This window comes from Papio anubis, chromosome 5 (assembly GCF_008728515.1).
Source record: "Papio anubis isolate 15944 chromosome 5, Panubis1.0, whole genome shotgun sequence".
NCBI classification, from domain to species: domain Eukaryota; kingdom Metazoa; phylum Chordata; class Mammalia; order Primates; family Cercopithecidae; genus Papio; species Papio anubis.
Window position 1 is genome coordinate 123,206,738 of NC_044980.1, and position 17,647 is coordinate 123,224,384.

Consider the following 17,647-nt stretch of genomic DNA (forward strand, 5'->3'; position numbering starts at 1 on the left):
ATCTCTATATGAAAGTGCCTTTCAATGTTTATTATACTGAGGACAGAGGAAGTTCAAGGGAATCTTCACTAATATCTAGTGACTTATAAGTAAAAGGTACTGTAATTTTCTTATCTATTAATAATGAGAAAATTGTCTTGCAAGAATTCAAATGCATGCAATGTGACAATTTATTGAGGAAATGCAAAAGTAGTAGCTGGCTTTCTCAAAATGATAACTTACATTATATATGAGTTTTTCATTACTAATGCCATTATATATTTTCTGTAGACATGAGGCATATTTTACTTGAAAGTCTCCAGTAAAGAGAGATCTCAATGTTATTATTTCCCTTTTTCCAAAAGCATATCCTCTGATAGGTGACATTTTTCCCTTCTAGCTTGAATTATGTAAATGTTTCTTAATAGGAGTCACATATAGAGCCCATTTGTTTTACTTCTTTTCTTTCTAGTGCCAAATCAATATATTCTAGTGATGGGACAGATAACTCTGTTCTCCTCCTGCCTCCTCTCAAAAGGAAATTATTTCACCTGATTTAGACTCTTCGAACCTGACCTCATATTTAAGCCATCAGGATGAATTGGAGCCAAAGGAAAAATGACTATCCTCAAAGACACAGCCCTTAGCAGGGCTGATGAAAGATTTCTTTCTTGCTTGGCACATGGGAAATTTGCTACTCCTTGTGCTGGATGAAAACATAGTGTGTGTTAATTTTTGAGTAATACTTATGCTCCCTAGCTCTGAAATGAATAAAATTATGCGATTGTTTGTCAAGTATCCATTTAAAGACACTCATTCATTAATGCCCTTGGCACAGAAATACTCAATAGCAAATCTTGTGCCCCATGTACTATACCTACCTTGGCCTGACTGCTGGATAGTTCCTGTACATGACTTTTTTTTTTTTCCTTTTTTGTGACAGAGTTTCATTTTTGTTACCCAGGCTGGAGTGCAATGGCAGGATCTCGGCTCACTGCAATCTCCGCCTTCCAGGTTCAAGTGATTCTCCTGCCTCATCCCCCAAGTAGCTGGAATTACAGGCGCCCACCACCACACCCAGCTACTTTTCATATTTTTAGTAGGGTGGGGTTTCACCATGTTGGCCAGGTTGGTCTCAAACTCCTGATCTCAGGTGATCCGCTGCCTCGGCCTCCCAAAGTGCTGGGATTACAAGCGTGAGCCACCACGCCTGGCCCATGACTTCTCTGAAGTTAGTGCCAGCGATTTGCTGAGCAATGAGTAAACATGGGAACAATGAACAATTATGTGTAAAACATGGCAGCAACGTAAAGCAGATGTAGTGAGCCTGCAGAAAAAATCCAAAGACACAGGACTGCTTGATAAAACAGGGTTACCAACTAGCTTTGATTTCATTTGGATTCTTCATTTTTCAGGCTTCCAAATATTGCCTCATTACTGCTCTGAGTACCAGTGCTGCCTCCCGTAGGCTGGGGGATGCAAGACTCTATTTTTCACATATAAAGACTCATATTACTGTGAGGTCCCTTAATTATATCAGTTGTCGACTTAGACCTTTGTGAGGTATGGAGTTGGGAGGGATTAGAGGGAAGCTATGGAAACTTTATAGGGTTAGGTAGAGGTCGAGGCCAAGACCTGTTTATGCAAAAGACCAATGCGCAGCAGTTAATTGCCTAGAGATCTCTGACTCAATTTTAACTTTGCATCCTTGCCTAGGGGAAAAGGAGTATAGCATTCATTCGCCAACCTATTTATTGAGAGTCTGTGATTATCACTCACTCTGAGTGGTAGTAGTAAGGTGGAGGTTTAGGGAGGTACAGTGAAAAGAACAACATCGAAATGTGGTTTTTATTGCCAGGCGCAGTGGCTCACGCCTGTAATCTCAGCACTTTGGGAGGCCGAGGCACGTAGGATCACGAGGTCAGGAAATCAAGACCATCTTGGCTAACACGGTGAAACCCCGTCTCTACTGAAAATACAAAAAAATTAGCTGAGTGTGGTGGCGGGCACCTGTAGTCCCAGCTACTAGGGAGGCTGAGGCAGGAGAATGGCGTGAACCAGGGAGGCGGAGCTTGCAGTGAGTCGAGATCGCGCCACTGCACTCCAGCCTGGACGACAGAGCGAGGCTCCGTGGAAGGAAGGAAGGGAAGGAAGGGAAGGAAGGGAAGGAGGGAGGGAGGGAGAGAGAGAGAGAGAGAGAAAGAGAGAGAGAAAGAGAGAGAGAGAGAGAAAGAGAGAAAGAGAGAGAGAGAGAGAGAGAGAAAGAAAGAAAGAAAGAAAGAAAGAAAGAAAGAAAGAAAGAAAGAAAGAAAGAAAGAAAGAAAGAAATATGGTTTTTATCCTAAAGAAAATAATACTGAGTGAAAAATTAAAACACTTTTTTTTAGGTCAGTAGCATAGAAATACATTCAGGGGAGCTGAAATTTCAAAGGAGCCTCTCATAATTTCTCCCCTTTACTCTAACTCTGTCACACACATTTTCACCCACCAAGACTTTTCCAGCTTGGATTCATAACAATCGTGTTTTCAATATGCTCCCTGACTCAATCCCTGTCTTTTTCAGACTCAGAGTTCACCTCCTCCAGGAAGCCCTCCTTGAGATGCCATTCCTCACCTGGCTCTACTTGCTTGACCAGAAGTACTTTAAAGATTATATCTTTACATTTTGTATCTGCAGGACTTGAAATATAATGAACATTCCAGACATATTTGATGAATAAAATAACGTCCAATCCCTTCATTTTATAGATTGGTTGATGAAGACCTTGGACTTTTGGCCAAGATTGAACATCTACAGTGGAGATTATTTAGTGCTGTTTTCTATTCACAGGCTTAGCCACTCCAACCTGTCTGTTGTCTTTACATCATAGGACTTTATCCAAGGTGCACTCTTATAAAACATGCCAGTTCAAATATACATTCTGACAGACAGTCTAGCTGCCCACATCTGTTAGATGGCTCTTTCTGTGACAACTGAGGATAAGATTTTTTTTCTTTAAGAATTAGAGCTAAATATTATGAAATATAATCTAGACTTCAAGAAACTTTTACAGTGACCTGTATCACCCTCAGTGGATGAATAAAAATCTCTTTGACATCTAAGACAAAATGGCCATTCACCTTCTATCTGAAAATTCTAGTGAGGACAACCATACTTTCTGAGGCATGTTGAATGGCTAACATTTTAGAATTCTTCCTTACAATTGGCTGAAATATGACTAAAGTTTCATAGATTTACCCTTATTCCTCATGATAAAAGTACAGAAGTTTGTTAGAGTCCTTGGTGACAGGCTGGTCAAGACTGGACCTTCCATAGGATACATGGTCTCACATCCTGTCATGGCTGCGGATCTCATAAGGATGGGTCTGAACATCAAGGGCGCCATATAAATATATATATAAACATGTGCATTAAGAAAAAGAGGTGGAGGTAGCATGCCTATAAGAGTGGATATTCTAATGACTTGTCTTGAGTGAAGCTGATGAGACTTCGAGTATTACTGTAACTGTTAAGGCTAGGCAGCTTATTTAGAGAGAAATGTGGAATTTGTTATATAAAGGTAAGTTTAAACAGAGTGCTAATATCTGGGAAGGACAACTTTGTTAATTCAACACAAATAAAAATCCAAGCCATGGTCATTCAGCACACATAAAGTCTAGGTAATTTCAAATAAAATTACTGCTTGGCTGAATGCTTAAGCAATTTTGGGTTGCTGGAGTGAATCGAAGAATACTCATAATGTAAGCTCATTAGATTCACAGAGAGATATGCTGATTTAATTCAAGTGTTCTGCTGTCCATTTAAACTTCACCTTCTTTTCTTACTTTGGATTACTAGATGTTTTTGTTCATCCTGTTTGACAAGCTGCATCTAGTATTATGAATTTAAGCTTTTTGTGAATTGTCTTTGCTATTAAAAATTCTGTAAATATCAATCACTTGAATCATGTGAAGTCATGAAAAATGTATGATCTCTGAATGTACATATTTTCTCTCTCCATCTGTAATATTTTATTATGTACAGAATAAATTAGAAACTTATCTATGATGTTAATATTTCTGATAGCTTAAATATGTTACTTTACATATGATTTACATGTGAAATGATTTCTAAATATGATAAAATGTATCCCACACCTAATGAAGGTTCAGCTGATATTTTGGCTCAGCTTTTATTTTTATTTATTTATTTGTTTATTTTTTAGATGGAGTCTTGCTCTGTCGCCAGGCTGGAGTGCAGTGGCGTGATCTCAGCTTACTGCAACCTCCACCTCCTGGGTTCAAGTGATTCTCCTGCCTCAGCCTTCCAAGTAGCTGGGATTACAGGCACACGCCACCATGGCTGGCTAATTTTTTGTATTTTAGTAGAGACGGGGTTTCACCATGGTGGCCAAGACTGTCTCGATCTCCTGACCTTGTGATCTGCCCGCCTTGGCCTCCCAAAGTGCTGGAATTACAGGCGTAAGCCACCACCTTGGCCAGCTTTTATTTTCTAGTTTGGTATTTCTATGGGAGATTTAGGGGGAACTTTAATTTCTTGTTTTGTCACATAATGTTTCCCACCATATAGGAAAAGAGAATATTTTTAAAAATTACAAAAGTTCCCTAAAAAGGAGTTCCCCCATTTTCTTTAAGATATGTACAAGTTTTCACTCTGAAAAGTTGAATATTATGTATATGTCTCTGGGATTTTAGATTTTTCACTTAATGAACTGCATAATTCTCCTTAAATCCATTTGAGAAAAGGTCTGTTACTCTGTTTAAAAATTGTTTGAAGACTTTGCAGTAAATGATAGTGTGGTAGTAGATAAATTCTATCCCCTGCTTCACCTCTAACCACTGCACTCTTAGACCATAGACAAGTTATAAAAATAAACTATCACGTTGTTTTCAATTATTCAGGCAAGTGGAGATTGTAAACCACCCTCGCCCTAATTTGTCTGCCTCCAACATATTAAAACTACCACAGCTTGGCTCCAAGGATTCATGGACTATTGAATTTGCCCCTACCAAGCAGAGATGGTGGATAGCATTATGAACAACAGCTGAAAATTGTTTATACTTTTATTCTAATCAGTAATAAAGAAAACTATAAAAATCATTTAACCATTTCCTCCTATCTATTAATGTCTCAAAATTTTTGACTTATAACAAGTAGAAAAATCACAAGATTTGCTTCAAAACAAAAATATTAAAATATTAAAACCCCAAGTACATCATTTTCTACAATGTAATTCAGTTATTATAAACTCTGCTTTGTCTCATAGGAATACAGTTATTCACTAAGAATCTTCAGAAGAAAGGAAAAATAAACATATAAATGTTAAGATTTGTCCCATTTCATACCTCATCTAGCATGGTTTATTTTCAAATTACTACAAACATGGCCCTTTTTTGCTAGAACTCTTTCCCCCGGAGATTGAATTGTAGAGATAACACAGATTGGAATGATTTTTATTTTATACTTAAGGACAGCTTCTTGGATGTTATAATACTAGTAAAATACAGACTGTGTCTAAAGCAAAACACAGGAAACAAATGCAATATTGGGGTTATCTGGACTTAAAATGCATTTTCTATTCCAATTACATAACCATTATAGCAAAACAGGGAATTTTATTAAGATTGGAGTTAACTCATTTAATCTGGCCATCTATCATTGTCATTTTAAATGTCCATTTCATTTTGAGTATTTGGGCACATGTTTTCCTTATAGGTACATGACAAAATCTAGCATATTATTAATATATTAAACTGGCTATCGTTATATCACAATGTAGTTTATTTAATCTATTATGTTGTTTAACCAAAACCAAACTATAAAAAGCAAGCATGGATATAGTAGTTTTTTCTCAGAAAAAAAAACTTGACTATTATTTTTATGAAATTGTAAAGAATGACAATATTCTTTCACACCTCGTTTCAAGAAAATGAGCAAAGGATATTTATAGATGTGTTTTTGATAGAGACCTCAGTGACAATGGAAGTCACTTTTAAATTATAAGGTAAAATGTGAAACTAATGGATAAAATTTGACATGTTAAGAGTTTCATCTTCCTCAAATATAAAGATAAGAACCAATGTAGTTTGAAAATAGCAAAAGTCTTTCACTATCCTATGGATAGATATTTTGGAAAACCTATTACTTTTACCAAATAAATTTAAAACTGCACTACCTGGTTGTTTCTTTGTTTATATATTTGTATTCCATCTTATTTTAATAAAGTTTTAAGAGGACAACATCTGTATGATTTACATTAAAATATTTTTCAGGGAGCTTCAGTAGGCTACATATTTGTAAATTTATCCTAGATACACCTATTTTTCAACAAATATTAATTAACTATTACACAACAGGAACCATGCGAGGTAATGGAAATCCAGTAGTAAATCAAACACCTGTGGTTCTCATTCTGACAGAAGAAGAGAGATGAATATAAGTGCTAGTAGAAGAATAAACTCTGTAAATTGGGGTAAATTCTATGAAAGAAATAAAAAATAATGGAGAAAAATGTGTGTGAGTGGGTGGAATGAAGCCACATTATATGTGGGAACATCTCTTTGAGAAATGGATATCGAAACTACGAATTGCATAATTAAATGGTGGTAGCCACGTAAAAACTGGAATAAAGTGAATGACAAGCAGAAGAACTCAGTGAAGAAAAATGTCGCCGGAGTATAAAGAGCAATGAAAGTATTGTTATATTATAAGGCTGGAGCAACCCATCAGGGAGAAAGCAGGAAGGATCAGATGCAGGAAAGCACTTGAATTTTTATTCCAAGTGCCAACACAAAGGCTTTCAGCAGAGAAGGGTTAAGATCTGCTTCACATTTTAAGATGATGCGTAAGGAAGGATCAGAGGTGGCAAGGGTGGAAGCAGGGAGATGGCTTGAGAGACTGCTACAGAAGTCCATATGAGGAATGACATGATAGACAAATGCAGTAGCTTTAGACAAGAAAGGAAGAGAAATTCATAATATACTTAGCGGAAAATTGACTGAAACTTAAATCTTTGAGACTTTCTGACCAATTGGACATCATGGCAAGCAGGAGGCAAGAACAAACTGGAAGAAAAAATAACTTATAGGTTTCTACCTTAAGTAATTGGGTATATGATAGAACATTTACTGATATGTGGAAAATTGGTATTTGAGTAAAAGTAATAGGTTCCGTTCTGCATGTTGAGTTTGACATTTTTGATGTATCCAATTATGCATATTAAGAATTAAATTGGAATTTAGAACCCAGAGGAGAGATTTGGGCTATAAATATATATTTTTTATATTGTCAATACATGGGTTTTATTTGGGGAAATCCTTTTTTCTACTAATAATATGATCATATGTTCAGGACTAAGTACAGCCACAGTTACAATTCAAATCATTGTAATTAGTGGGAAGAAATATATAGGGACTGATAGGTTTCTTGATACTTTCTCAATAAAACTAGATCATGTCCTTTGTAGGGACGTGAGAGGATCTGGAGACTATTATCCTTAGCAAACTAACACAGGAACAGAAAAACAAATATGGCATGTTCTGACTTTTAAGTGGGAGCTAAATGATGTGCACACATGGACACATAGACAGGAACAACAAGCACTGGGGCCTATCACAAGGTGGAAGGTAGGAGTAGGGAGAGGATCAGGATAAACAACTAATGGTTACGAGGCTTAATATCTGGGTGATGAAATAATCTGTATAACAAACCGCCATGACACACATCTACTTGTGTAACAAACCTGCATATCCTGCACATGTACCCATGAACTTAAAAGAAAAAACTATACCTATGGTTACTTAGCATTTTCACAAGAACGAATTTACACAGAGTTATACAGAATAATACAAGACACAGTTTCCACAAAATAGTACAAGACACACACTAATGAAATTTTTCCTTTTACTATAATGGTCAAATCGTGCTATCAAGTATGAAGTCTCCATGGATTAGCCTAAAAGACAAACTTTCATTATACCATTGCATTTATTTCTATTAGCACTCATCCTTTTGATTTCTGACTACTTGAGTCCAACAATTGATCAGAACATTTTTGAAATTATAAATATTATTATACTTCTTACCATTTTCTCTTGCACTTAGATAACAATTTAATGGATAGAATATCATGTCAATGAAAATACCACTTGTTCCAGGAGATACATTTAAAATAGCAATTCCACAATGACAAGAATATTACACAATAAATTCATTTGAGTAACCAACTGAATAGCTGATTAGAATCCCAGATTTTGTTTAAATAGATAATATGTTACCATTATTTAATTCAAAAAGATTTACTAACATCTATCATGTGAAAATTTATTTTATGCACTGGAGAAGTCAGTAGGGATACAAAAAAAAAAAAAAAAAAAAAAAAATGTCAACATTAAATGGCTAAAAAGAGAAAATAAAAAGGAAAAAAAAAAAAAAAAAAAAAAAAAAAAACATTGTCAGCATTCAATGGCTCAAATGGGAAATTGAAAGGTAACAACAACAACAAAAAAAAACCAGGTAATACCAAATGACAAGGGCAATAATAGTAACATGTGTAAGTAATAGTAACATGTAATAACATATTAGAGCAAAAATGCAGATGTGACCACAGGAGGAAAGCTGGTCCCTGGGCCACCTACCTTCTCTTCCCAAACTCCATTCTCTCACATTTCTTTTCTTTGGCCACTCATATGAGTTAGGTATGGTCACACTGAACATGTAATCTAAATTCACGAAGGTGAAACTGGAAAGAGGCTGGTACAGTACTTGGATGTGGGTTGGCACCATATAGTGAAGGAACTGCAGGGTCTCTGGTGCCAGGAACATGGTTTAGAAGGGGGAGACACACATTATCCCAGTGAGCTTGTCTCTTGCCCTGACTTAAGCGTGGTACTGACTGCAGTTGTCAACATTTTCTCTGCTTATGGGATATATTGGTGTAAATGCAGACTCTCAATCCTCAAGATATTTTTTCAAGTGCTAATATTGGTTACAGTATTCTCCATAATAGAATGATCAGTGATGGCTGCCTCACTGAGACAATGAAGAATGAATAAAATTATTTAAAATAAGTGAAGAGAATGTAGCTTTGCCAGCAATTTACCTTCACTTTAAAAATAATGCTTAGTTTCCTCTTCTAACTTAATAAAACTAAATGTAACAGAATGTTGTTTCCTAATTTTTAGGAAGAATGCAACATTTTTTCTCTAAAAGTTTTGACAGTTGATACTGTCTGTGACCTTCTTTGTGGGAAAACAGTTCAATTAACTGATGTATTAAAAAGTCATTTGCTACAAGAGGAGAATACTCATCTTGATTCTATCTCATTTTCACAATCCTTTGAAACACCCTAAAGATAATGGAAAAGAAATAAATATGCCAGACAATTTATCGAGTTGCATAGCAGTCTGTCCCCTTTTCTCACATACATTTATCTTGTCATTTCTGCTTGAATGTTTTATCCTCAGGTGAATGCAGTATTTTCTAATTATTTTGAAGAAAGCTTAACAGAGATATGAATAACCCATTAAACATGGTATTGTTCCTGCAGCATTGTTACCTATTGTAGAAATGTAATTCTTGCCATAACTTCAGTTGATAAACATGTTAATAAGAAATTTAACTGAGAAAAATAAAAGCATAAGAAAGAGATATTCCCTTGACACAATAGTGTCCTCTACAAATGATAATTTCTTACAATTTTTCTTCAGTGAAAATTCTAACATGTCTTCACTGATTAAATTTCATGGTCCCCTAATAAACAATCTTATCTTTACTTTGATACAAATAATCAAAGAAGCCCAGCCAATGTAATATCTATAAGGATTTTTGTCCTCTCAGTTGGCATTTACTTTTCCGATTGTAAACCAAAAATAAAATTCTAAGCCCCTCAGGTAACTGAATGGAACCCACCTCCTGGCCAAGAAGATCCCAAAACAGAAAAATATCAGACTCTGACAGGAAGTGGGAGTTGAACATGCCTCATTATACCCCATCCCTATGTTGCTTCCCTTTTATCCTAACACTAACATGAAGGACCAGCACTCCTGACAATAATACGCAGCACTAGGTTGCCATTCTTTAAAACAAAGCTGCTGAACCACCTATGAGCTCTGTCCTGGCAAAAGGTATTGTGAGACGCAACATGGTTTACATTTCATTAGGTTTATTCCCACATCCTTGGTGAGACTTGCCCATGATTTCGGACTTTACCTGGGGAAATAAACCCTATTTCCGGTTCACAATGTGATGGATTTTGAGAATTTATAAATCAGGAAAGACTTATAAATGCATTCTATTTTATTTCATGGGCATGTAGCACAGGATAAAGTGGCAAGAATCTTCAACTGCTACATATTTTCCATGACTGTGAGAGCTAAAGCAGAAGGAAAGTGTAATGTTTCTTAAAGAGCAAAGACAAACAGAAAGCAGAAGGCCTGGGGATCAGCATCACATGAACAACAAGCTGAGGAGCAGCTGAGGAGCAGGGGAGCCCCGAGAGAGTCACGAAACTGAGGGAGGAAAGGTTTATGGGAAGGAAGAAGTGATGAATGGTGTGAAATGTCACCTAGTGGTCAACCAAGAGGATCTGAAACATTTTCCTTTGTGTTTATGAATTTGAGAATTTGGATGACTTTATAGATAAATTTAAATAGAATGATAAATAGCAAATATAGAACTTCTAAGAAGTTCAATTGAGAAAAATTTAGAAGAAAAAGAGTGCATGTAAAGAAAGAGATTTATTCTATAAACTTGAGAGAGCTCTCTGAGAGGATTAGTCACATTGCCTTTGTGTGTGTATTGGCTGGGGAGGGTTTCTGCTAAAAAACAGAAAACCTGCTAGACAAATTCTAAAAGAGCTGTAACACTACTTCATGTCTCTTTGTAGTCTACTACTTTAAATTTTCAAAGAAAAATTTAGGTGATTTTTATATAAGTTTTACTTTATTTTACATAATTAAAAAATTCCATAGGTCAGGCTCTGTGGCTCACGCCTGTACGCCTGTAATCCCAGCACTTTGGGAGGCCGAGGTGGGTGGATCAGCAGAGGTCAGGAGTTCGAAACCAGCCTGACCAACGAGGTGAAACCCCGTCTCTATTAAAAATACAAACATTAGCCAGGCGTAGTGGCAGGGACCTCTAGCCCCAGCTACTCGGGAGGCTGAGGCAGAAGAATTGCTTGAACTCGGGAGGTGGAGGTTGCAGTGAGCTGAGATTGCACCACTGCACTCCAGCCTGGGTGACAGAGGAATACTCCATCTGAAAAAAAAAATACTATAAATAAGCCATCATATTTTAATCCAACTTTAATGAGTTATTTTTTAACAAGTTTTTTTCTTACACTAATGCCGTTATCCAATTTAATGAAATATTTAATAAAATTTCAGTTTAACACATAACTCTGATTCAATGTATCTGATGAATTATTTGTTTTCTTATGATGATATTAATATAGAAAAAATCCTAAATGATAATAATAATGTGTTTTAGCTAGCCATACTTTTTACGTGCAGTGTACTTAGATTTGCAGACATTGGCAGTTCCATAAACTCATTTCAGTGTACCAGTTTTTCTTAACACAGATGAATGATAGAATTTTCCCCCAACTCACAACTCCAAAAGCTTTCTACTGTTTAATTCTATTCATGTGTTGTAATCCATACTTATTCACTCGAATTCTGTTACTTTTGCCTTAATTTGTAAAAGCGATAAAAACGTAATTCCAAAACGTAACCTAGACCTTAAGTGCTGAAGAGTTTCTTGGCTTCCATTATATGCCTTACCTGTATTTCCATATATTAAATTATTTCATAAAGTCAAGGTCCATACATTCTCATGTGAACATCATTGATACATATGGTCTGGAAAGAGAATATGAGAGGGAACAGCTAAGGTAATCTGTGAATTCATTCAATCCGTTTATGTCTGAGCCCATTGAGCTTTACTGAGGAAAATAGTCATGCACCTTGAAACTAAAGGCTAATCTCCAGAGCAAAGAGCCCCAAGTGGTTTGATAGCAAGACTCACCCCTTACTCTCTCGATAGATGTTTGCACAGAAGAACATGGGTGAGGACGTGTAAAAATTGATGGTTTTGAGAAAAATGTACTTTTCTCGTGAAAAATTTTCAACATATTGTGATGTAGAAGGAAGTAGAACAGATAAAGAACTGGATATGTGTTGAGTGAGTACTAGAGAGGGATATATGGACAAAATAGAATGCCAAGTATTTACATTTGGACAGTATTACACCATAAAAAAATAATGCAAAATAAGTTATTATGCAAAATTAAAGATGACAGGTTTCATCAGGTACCCAGATTTTAGGTTAAAGGTCATTGTTATCTCCCATTTTTCCAGAGTCACATAGTGAATTCATCAAAGGGTATTGATTCTTGGGTGATTAACACAGCCATGGAATTTTTCAAGGATGCTTTACATTAAATTTCTTTATGATTTAGGCCCAATTTTGTTCATGTTACTTCCTTAAATTGTATATGCAATATAAATAATACTACCTGTTACTTAATTGTTACTGATGTTTGTCATTATTTCATCTAACCTAAATATTTATACAAGTGAAAACGAGAAGCTCTATAATATGGGAATTAAGGCACTACATGGAGAATGATACACATTCTTCAGAAACCATGTGTAATCAAAGAATTTCCAAGTTCCTACAACTTAAGCTTCCTAGAATTTGACTCTGATGACATACTGAAATCCACAATCTTATTGCCACTTCTTTTTTTCCCTTAATTTAAGAAACTGGCATAAAAACACAATTCTATTGCCAATCAAATTTTGGTTTTCTGAAATCCTAGTATAAATAAGATTTTAAAATAAAGCAAAAACAAGAATAATGCATGTGGCTTTGTACTTATCTTCAATAGGCCTGGATTTCCTGAGAAACTTTATAATCTCTTCAAAATCTGGGCTCTGCTGCCTATTATAGACTGAAATCTATGTAAATAAAGTATACAGACCACTTCTTACTGTTATATCTCCATTTAATAGCAATAAATCATTTTGGAAGCTCAAAGTGTTGAGATTTGAGAGAGCTTAACTGTTCACTGAGAGTAATGACAAGATACAATGCTTGGAAAATTGTGTGTGTGTGTGTGTATTCATCACATACATCATAAGAAAATGAGTATTTAGGCCAGACATGGTGGCTCACGCCTGTCATCCCAGCACTTTGGGAGGCCGAGGCGGGTAGATCCCCTGAGGTCAAGAGATAGAGACCATCCTGGTCAACATGGTGAAACCCCATCTCTACTGAAAATACAAAAATTAGCTGGGCGTGGTGGCACAGGCCTGTAGTCTCAGCTACTCGGGAGGCTGAGGCAGGAGAATTGCTTGAATCCGGGAGGTGGAGGTTGCAGTGAGCCGAGATCACGCCACTGCACTCCGGCCTGGTCACAGAGCGAGACTCCGTCTCAAAAAATAAATAAATAAATAAATAAAAATTAAAAAAAAGAAGTATTTAAGTGGCATTATCATTAGTGTCCTAATGATTTCTAACTTTATTTCTAACAGATTTCTAACTTTTCAGTATTACCCGCTAGCTTTTAGCTTTTGTTCTCTTTAAAGAAAATTCACAGTACAAGATCTGTGGAAAATGTAATTGATTCTCAAATACTCAGTTCTCTTATAATTTCCTGTTCATGTCATTCTCCTGAACATGGACAGTATATTAAGTATAAACAAGGTGATTTCTAAATTGGAAGTAAAGGGCATGATGAGTACTCTTTCACACTGAATGTGGGTAGAAATCACCCAGCTCTCAGGATGCTTGAAGCACAGACAACTGGTAGCTGAGAAGAACACTGACGAACTGGGAATTTATCTAGATCTTATTTTAACTGCAGATTCTAGTATAACTCCTCATGATGAAAAATACCTATTTTTACCAATTCCTCAAAATTTTTATATTTATATTTCCATTCTCTGCACATCTGAAATAATGGTTTTAAATGAGAAAAATATTTTTTAAAATTTAATCACTCATGTAAAAAGAAGTTTTTTGTATGTTTTTGTTATTTGTTTTGTTTTTGTTTTTGTTTTTTGTCTTAGTGATATTTGTTGATTTTCTAGATCCTCCCTAACTTGCCCAGTAGGCACATGGGTCATTCAACAGATACACTCAACTGCCTTTATTTGAAAGTATCTATAAAAGGAACCCACTGCTCAGAGAACTGCTCTCTGTATCCAACCTCAAAGTAACATTCCAAAAGAATTAAACCACTGCACAGCATCAATGCTGCCTACCTACAAAGAAAAAGATCAGGAACTAGGATTTCTATGCTTAAAAGAAACATATTAAGTTATAGTTTAGGAAAATATTTTTCCTGTTTTAGTTATGGAGCTATTCCTCTAGACTATCTTTTTACTAGGTTTTAGTTTGTTGTTTAGCGGCTGTATTCTTAGAAACCTGACAATATGTTGACCACAGTTCAAATTTATTATATATAGCTCCAAAATTCATATTGAAAATTTTGGCCTTTTAAATAATACGATTCTCAAATCAACTGTACTCATAGTATTATACCAAATGTTGATACAATTTATGTGTGTTTGTTGATGCAATTATCAAAGATAATTCAAAACACAGCAATGTTTGTTATTTTTCAGGAAGTAACTTCTCAAGTATATTCCTTAAGTTGTTTAATATTGAAGGAAGAAAAATGGACCCTAAAATTTTCCTAATAGGCAGATTTTACCTTAAAGGTAATCTATTACTTAAAATAATGTGATCAAAAACAGTTGTGTTATTTGAAGTAAGAGTAAAGTTAATAGTGAAAACACAATACTATTTTTATTGTAGTTGAGGGATTTTTAAAATTTATTTTCAAAGTATTTTCTCATAATGATTCTTCCAGGATATTTTAAGCTATTCCATATAAAAGTACAAATTTCTAGGAATCAGTACCAGTTAGTTACTAATAAAGTTTGAATTGTCATCTTTATTTCCCATTGTAACATTCATGAAAATGGACATATATATGCAACATTATTAGAGTTCTACAAATTCAGTTTAGATTTAATTATCTAAAAGATATCAAAGGGATCTTCACTAATCAAATCACAAAGAGGCTGTAGAATTCAAACAAAGAAGAAATAAAATATTTCCACTACCTCTTGCAGAGATGTGGGCTTCAGGGATGAAAAACCAACAGTAGCATCCTTTAAATTGGGATCTGGACAAGAATTTTAAAACCTAGTAACAAAACCTAGTAAATAAAAATTTCATCTAAATGATTACTGTCTAAATGTTTTTAAAACATAATATAAATAAAATAATGATAAAATATAATACTTACCTGTGTATAAAATCCCAGATTTTTAAAATCAAAATGTAGAGTGAAGTGGGTGAGGCCAAATAAAATCATGCCTTTTATTTAAATAAAATATAAATGGATAGTTATTCTTTATATTGTTAACTAGTGAAACCTATTTTTCTTAAAAAAGATAAAGCCAACCACTAAGCATGAAAAGACAAGAATATTTTCTGAATAATTAGAGCAATAAAAACAAAAATAGCTTATAGAGGAAAAAGCCAAAATGCAGTAAAAATCAACAACTAAAACTCAGACAGAATCATGAAAATATCCGTTATAATTATAAAATGAATGTATTAAATACATTAATATAAAAATATGTAGATTGTATACACATAAATATGTAGATAAAACACATAAAATTTAGCTTTGATTTAAAAATGAAATATTGGTATATTTTCTTGGGAAAAATACAATTAAAAAGTAAAACATGAAAAATATATATAAAAAGGCAAAAATTTGAGAGCTTTGTAAAAAATACCTTTTCAAGGATAATTGTATTAATTTTTGGCTTTAATTTGAAATTTTTGTTAATGCAAAAATTAGGAGGGGTCTTTGGTGGAAATAATGATTACTTTTTTCATTACGAGTGTTCTACTACAAAGTGTAGTATCATAGACCATATAGTCATAATTCTCTAGGCACATCTAAAACAATTTGTTTTAAAACTGCACAACTAAACGGAAACTGAACAACCTACTCCTGAATGAATACTGGGTAAATAACGAAATTAAGGCAGAAACAAGTAAGTTCTTTGAAACCAATGAGAACAAAGACACAATGTACCAGAATCTCTGGGACACAGCTAACGCAGTGTTTAGAGGGAAATTTATAGCACTAAATGCTCACATGAGAAAGCAAGAAAGATCTAAAATCAATACCCTAACATCACAAAAGAATTAGAGAAGCAAGAGCAAGCAAATTCGAAAGCTAGCAGAAGACAAGAAATAACTAAGATGAGAGCAGACCTGAAAGACACAGAGACACAAAAAAATCCTTCAAAAAATCAATGAATCCAGGAGTTGGTGTTTTGAAAAGATTAACAAAATAGTTAGACCGCTAGCCAGACTAAGAAAGAAGAAAAGAGAGAAGAACCAAATAGACACAATAAAAAATGATAAAGGGGATATAACCACTGATCTCACAGAAATACAAACTACCATCACAGAATACTATAAACACCTCTGTGTAAGTAAACTAGAAAATCTAGAAGAAATGGATAAATTCCTGGACACATACACCCTCCCAAGAATAAACCAGGAAGAAGTTGAATCCCTGAATAGACCAATAACAAGTTCTGAAATTGAGGGAGTAATTAATAGCCTACCAACCAGAAAAAGCCCAGGACCAGACGGATTCACAGCCAAATTCTACCAGAGGTACAAAGAGAAGCTGGTACCATTCTTCCTGAAACTATTCCAAAAAATAGAAAAACAGGGACTCCTCCCTAATTCATTTTACGAGGCCAGCATCATCCTGATATTAAGACCTGGCAGAAACACAACAAAAAAAGAAAATTTCAGGCCAATATCCCTGATGAACATTGATGCAAAAATCCTCAATGAAATACCGGCAAACCGAATCCAGCAGCACATCAAAAGGCTTATCCACCACGAACAAGTTGGCTTCATCCCTGGGATGCAAGGCTGGTTCAGCATACACAAATCAATAAATGTAATCTATCACATAAACAGAACCAATGACAAAAACCACATGATTATCTCAATAGATGCAGAAAAGGCCTTCAACAAAATTCGACACCCCTTCATGCCAAAAACACTCAATAAACTAGGTATTGATGAAACGTATCTCAAAATAATGAGCTATTTATGACAAACGCACAGCCAATATCATACTGAACGGGCAAAAGCTGAAAGCATTCCCTTTGAAAACCAGCACAAGACAAGGATGTCCTCTCTCGCCACTCCTATTCAACATAGTATTGGACGTTCTGGTCAGGGCAATCAGGCAAGGCCAAGAAATAAAGTATTCAAATAGGAAGAGAGGAAATCAAAGTGTCTCTGTTTGCAGATGACATCATTGCATATTTAAGAAATCTCATCTTCTCAGTCCAAAAACTGCTTAAGCTGATAAGCAACTTCAGCAAAGTCTCAGGATACAAAATCAATGTACAAAAATCACAAGCATTCCTATACACCAATAACAGACAAACAGAGAGCCAAATCATGAGTGAACTCCCATTCATAATTGCTACAAAGAGTATAAATACCTAGATATCCAACTTACAAGGGATGTGAAGGACCTCTTCAAGGAGAACTACAAACCACTGCTCAAGGAAATAAGAGAGGACACAAACAAATGGAAAAAAA

General features: G+C 35.1%; 1 long non-coding RNA gene and 1 other non-coding gene across 2 annotated transcripts in view; both read right to left on the reverse strand.

The window, feature by feature from the left end:
• The window catches only part of LOC103885401, a 168,028-nt gene that overhangs the window by 79,402 nt on the left and 70,979 nt on the right, over window positions 1-17,647 (reverse strand). The window lies entirely within an intron of this gene.
• LOC116275114 lies at window positions 10,786-10,847 on the reverse strand. Its single transcript, XR_004184074.1, has one exon. It is a non-coding gene; the product is annotated as a U7 small nuclear RNA (small nuclear RNA).